Source organism: Octopus bimaculoides, chromosome 14, assembly GCF_046866305.1.
Source record: "Octopus bimaculoides isolate indiv1 chromosome 14, ASM4686630v1, whole genome shotgun sequence".
NCBI lineage: Eukaryota > Metazoa > Mollusca > Cephalopoda > Octopoda > Octopodidae > Octopus > Octopus bimaculoides.
In genome coordinates this window covers 22,246,333-22,252,535 of record NC_142941.1, presented here as the reverse complement: position 1 = coordinate 22,252,535, position 6,203 = coordinate 22,246,333, and positions in this window count along the sequence as shown.

The following is a 6,203-nucleotide window of genomic DNA, read 5'->3' as shown; positions in this document are numbered from 1 at the left end:
AGTCGTTCAAGATTTAGTAAAATGTATACTTACATAAAAGATACAAGTTGTACGTACGCCGCCATATATATATGTATAAATAATATATTACGATCATGAAATTAGCATTACCTTATCTCACTCTTTCTCACGGAACCCTAAGAACATTTTGTGGAACCCTATGGTTCTGGGAAATCCCAGTTGAGAAACGCTGCTCTAGTGTGATAAAAATTCACTGATTAAACCTTCTTTAAATGATTAGGTAGATTTGTGCTGGTTATGCTTTACAGATGAGGTTCAATAAGACTGGAATATATTCGAAGTTGTCACCCCTACCATATTTCTAAGTTACACCCATATTCTCGTGATCTGTCCACTTCAGTGTGTTTGTGTTTATTGTCATGTTTTTATTTGGTATTTTATTTCAGATTGCTCTGGCTATCACATCATATCTCAAGGTAAAGTATTGTTCAGAAAACATTATCTCGTAGATGGCAATGGTGTAGCTAAGTTTTTCAATTTTGTATGTGTGTTATGTATTCATGCCCACTGTATGCTCGCACACATACACTTTTTGACTCTCTTCCGGAGTCAAATGGGATATTGCTGAAATATTTTGCAAATGATCGATACATCTTTAATCGATTGGAGATGGTGGATGTCAGTTTCTATTAGGCCTTTCGGAAAAGCACCATTATTTCCACATTTCGAAATGTAGCGACTTGTTTAGCAGTTGATGTTTTAGTAACACCGTTTGTCACTAGCGCTGTTTTAGTTAATTAGAGACTACTTTAGCTGTATAACGAAAAGTTAAACTGCGGTCGCTCCCTTCTCTCCGATTTTACCTTGGTTCTCTTTTTTCATTAGCAACCATGGTTAAGTTATATGATCTATCTATCTCTCTTCCCCCCCTCTCTCTCTCTCTCTCTCTCATTGACTCTCCTTCTCTCTAACTCTTGGAGAGAAAGAGAAAGAGTTCTGGTCTTTACAACTGTGGATAACCTTTCTTCCTTGCTCCAACTTATTTTACTTGAGCAGTATTGATATTTTCTATTGAAATAATCTTCTTGTATACTTCATGGTGAATGCATTCTGTGTGTATTGTTCCTGCAACCAGTCTTCGTGTGTTTTTCCTGGCAATTTTCGTACTTTTTCCTGGCAATTTTCGTACTTTTTCCTGGCAATTTTCGTACTTTTTCCGGGCAATCTTCTTCTCCCACAATTTTGAAGTAGTATCATGACTCACATGGAGATGGTATGGAACCTTGCAGGTATTTATAGATAACACGATATGACAATTTGTTGGCATCTCTTTTGCTGACATATCAATACTCTTCTTTTATGCCAGACTGTCTTTATTGGCTGTTCTTCATTCTTTGTATATGATTCAATGATGAAGTCTTTTTAATGTTAGATCTGTCTAAGGTGGCGAACTGGCAGAATCGTTAGTACGCCGGGCGAAATGCTTAGCGGCATTTCGTCCGTCTTCACGTTCTGAGTTCAAATTCTTCTGTGGTCAACTTTGCTTTCATCTTTTCGGGGTTGATACAATAAGTACCAGTTGAGTACTGGGATCAATGTAATCGATTTACCCACCCACCCTTACCCGCAATTGATAACCTCGTGCCAAAATTTGAAATGAATCTTAGATCTCTGACTAGCCTTTTCTTTCAAATCTCAGAAAAATGTCCTTATTGATGCTATTGGTTTCAGATAAGACTTTCGCAGAGTATTCACTTAATCTGCTTAGCTACACTGCAGCAGGTTTTACATTCCTGACCGGCTGGACTCCAGATCTTCCCATGGAGGAATAATTATAAATGTAAGACAAATTGTTTTCCCTTCAAATATGTAATTCTTATTTAGTGTTATTAATTTGCGTTTGAGTGTTTCTAATCGGCAGACGGTCTTCGCTACCCTCTTGTCGACGTGAGATCAATAGAAATTAGAATTGTTAAATCGCCCAGTCGAAAGAGAGTCGGTAATCTAATCTCGCTTTTCCGCCAAAATTTTAGTGCTGGCTTAAGTTCTAGTTGAAGTACTAGCAATTCTGTGATTGATAAGGATAAAGTCATATAGACTCATAGGCTGGTTTCCAGGTTTCTGTGCGGCATATAATCCCCACTGGATAGGGCACCAGTCCGTCGCAGGATTACTCATTTTCGCCGGTTGAGTGGACTGGAGCAACGTGAAATAAAGTGTTTTGTTCAAGAACAACAACGCATCACCCAGTCCAGGAATTGAAATCACAATCTTACAATTATGAGTCTAACCACTAAGCCGCGCAACACCATCTAAAATTAATACTTGTATATAATTCTTTCCTCTTGCTATAGATAGCATTTGGGGGATATTAGAAGAAGAAGAAGAAGAAGAAGAAGAAGAAGAAGAAGAAGAAGAAGAAGAAGAAGAAGAAGAAGAAGAAGAAGAAGAAGAAGAAGAAGAAGAAGAAGAAGAAGAAGAAGCAGCAACAAACATGTATACGATTAATATCGTTGAGGCTAAATGTAAATATTTAGTGATAAAGTAATATTGTAATATATGGAGAGTGATGGCAAAGATAAGGATTGCTAGTGATGATGATTAGTAACAATGCTAATGTTTTGATTATGGGAGTTTAGTGTTTGCTGATGTTATGTCATGGGGGGCTGCAAAGATTGTCCTGATGGTTTTATGGGGGTGTTTTGGTTGTAGGAGCTGTTGTAACGAACAGGATTGTTATTATTACTGTTGTTGTTGTTGTGGTGGTGGTGGTGGTGGTGTGGTGTGTTGTTGTTGTTGTTGTTGTTGTTGTTGTTGTTTTTGTTGTTGTTGTTGTTGTTGTTGTTGCTGTGGTGGTGGTGGTGGTGGTGGTGAGACAATGGTTTGGAAATAGTTTGATAACCTAGTGATCGGGTGATGACAGCAGCTGAAGTTTCTTTGATCATTTTTTGTGACGTCCACCACGATGGAAACTGCAGTCGTTAACTGAATGCTGAAGAACTGTCCAAATTAATGCAGCGAGCTTTCATCTTCAAGGAATGTCAACTTGTTTTGCGCTTGTAATCATATGTAAAAGACTGGCTCATCATACCTACACATGAACACACGCGCACATCTCTGTCTGTAGTAGTGTGCGCGCTTTTACATACACAGATACTAACATACATGTATACACACACACACACACACACACACACACACACACACACACACACTAACAAACACGTTAAAGCTCACACATTAAAATTACTCTGGAAAGCCGAGACAAACATAGAATACATGCCTATCTGCAGACACTCGTTCTCATACTGACACTTACAGAAGCATACATGCAAATGTTCAGAAGAGCATATATATGTTCGTGCATTCTGGAGTGTACACATTTGAGTTAGCGTTTGTGAGTGTATATGTGAGCGTATGTTTTAATATTATATATACACATACACACATACATACATACATACATACATACATACATGCATGCATGCATACATACATACATACATACATGCATGCATACATACATACATACATACATACATACATACATACATACATACATACATACATGCATGCATACATACATACATACATACATACATACATACATACATACATGCATACATACATACATACATACATACATACATACATACATACATACATACATGCATGCATACATACATACATACATAGAAGCTCAAGGGTTATGTTTAAATATTCTAAAATATTTGGTTAGAGCTATAGGGCTTTCCTATAAGTAGGTTATCTCCCTTGGCTAGGCGGCGCTCCATGTAGACAATTAAACTTCCGCAGACTATCCACGCCATTGTTATTGTTTTGCGTCTTATCATGGATATAAAGCAGCTCGATGATTCAGCTATCGAAGTACTTACTGTGCCTGAGTTAAAGAAATATTTAAGATTATATGGACAGTATGTTACTGGAAGAAAGGTGGACTTGATTGAAAGGTTGAAAGGTATAAAAATTCTGTCGATGAAGAATGTCAACAAAGTAAATTCAACGGACGATAAGTCTGAAGTATTCTGCAAATAAGTTAAATACGGTTTTACGTGGGCATAGCTTTCAGCAACCATTCACTGATTTGGCCATGAGCATGATAAGGTGTAGAAGAGGTAGGGACAGTCACACTATCAAGTCTAATAATTAGAGGAATATTAGATTCAATGCTGTAAATTTATTATTTAATCAAATAAACACACACACACACACACACACACACACACACACACACACACACACACACACACATATATATATACAAAAATAAGAGGAATGACCTATAAGAGGACTCCTATATGCTAGAAATAGATGCCGAATCGGCATCTATTTCTAGCATATAGGAGTCTACTTTTGCTGGTCATTCCTCTTATTTTTGTATGTAATATAATTTTAATCTTCGGATTTTTTTGATATGCTAGACCACTGGTTCTAATTGATTAATATCAATTTCTACCCTTATTAATAAATATATATATATAAAGAAAAATATCATAGTTAGGTTTACTCGAAATTCCCACATTCATTCAGAACATTAACAACAATTTCAATATATTTATTATTTGAATGCAAAATTCTTTATTAAAAATACTTGTACATCAACACAACAATTATTAGATTAAACATTCGTGTTTAGCCCAACGTACACCACTTGTTCTAATCTGTTAATGAGGAGATAAATCAAAGAGACATTTCACTCATCTACTAACTGCGTATATGATCATGCACTTACTGATATTTTAAATACTTTGTTTGGAAAAACGGATGGCAAGGGGTGATCTTTCGACGGTCCATTACAATTGACGAAATGCTGGGAACACATTTGGCTATTTGCAGTGTAAACAAAGTCTTTCCTCACAAGTCTCGATCTCTGAAGCCAAATACGACGAATAGCTACGTTTGCAGGATATCTATAATATGAAATAACTTAGCCGTCTACATTCTTCCCTCTGTAGTGGCTGCATATACAGCAGTATTCGCGTGATTTCTTCGGGTGAGTCGTCTGCGGAAGTTAAAGCAAGTCACTGAGCATGCGTACATGTCATACGGGAGAGTTCCAATCAGGGGTGGATAACAACCTTATAGGAACCCCCTATACAGAGGGATCATGGAAAGTAATAATATATAAATATGTTTGTATGTGCGCGTATATGAGTGTGTATTTTGTGTGTGCGTGAGTGTGTGTGTGTGTGTGTGTGTGTGTGTGTGTGTGTGTGTGTGTGTGTGTGTGTGTGTGTGTGTGTACGTGAGAGAGAGAGAGAGAGAAAGGGACAGAGAGAGAAAGAGAGAAAGGGAGAGAGAGAGAGAGAGAGAAAGGGAGAGAGAGAGAGAAAGGGAGAGAGAGAGAGAGAAAGGGAGAGAGAGAAAGAGATAACTGGATTGATTTAGAAGCATCATATCTTTTTAGTGATAACACTACAGCTGTTGGAACATAAGTGGAACTTGCTTTTTTTTTTTTTTGTGAGTCCGCAGATGGCTAGTGAAGCCAATCTGCGCCCGAAAGAGTCTTTGACAGTGTGGACAGGGAATGGTAGCACCTGCTACAGGGTTGTTAGCTCTGTTCTTCCTGGCTAGTCTGCGATCTTCTGCAGCAGCGATCCTATTGGTTTCGCATGTGTTGGCACCCTTGTGAACAGTTGATCGCCATCTTTCTCTGTCTAGAGCAGACTGCTCCCAAGTATTTTTATATACCTTGAACCTGCCGCCTTATTGCTTTTTGTCAAGAGTTTCACCTCCAGCCGTTCGTTATGTCAGTCAACATACATACACTTCCACACTATTCTGCTGTTGTGGCCGTAAAGACGGAGAGTTGCCGATACGTAATGTTCTTCACATTAGGATATAAATTATTCATTTATTTCAAATACAATAAAAATAAGATGATCTTAGTGTTATCACATTAGAAAGAAAAGTGAAAAAATAAGAGTGAAACAATATTATACCACATTAAGATTCTTTAATTTGTTGGGAAGAAGAAACTTAAAATTTTGAAAACATGGTTTTTTGCATATTCGGAATCTCCGTCATCGAAAACATAGGAATCTGCTGAAAAAGAAAAATTGGAAGTGTCGTATGGGTGGGGGGAGGGGGCTGTAACCCCCTATATGGGCAAAGGCCAAAATTTGACCCCCATTAGAACCTTCCCCGAGTAATGAAAAACCTTCATGCCAAATTTGGTACAGATTAATCGAGCAGTTTGGCCGTGCATAGAGGGGACACAC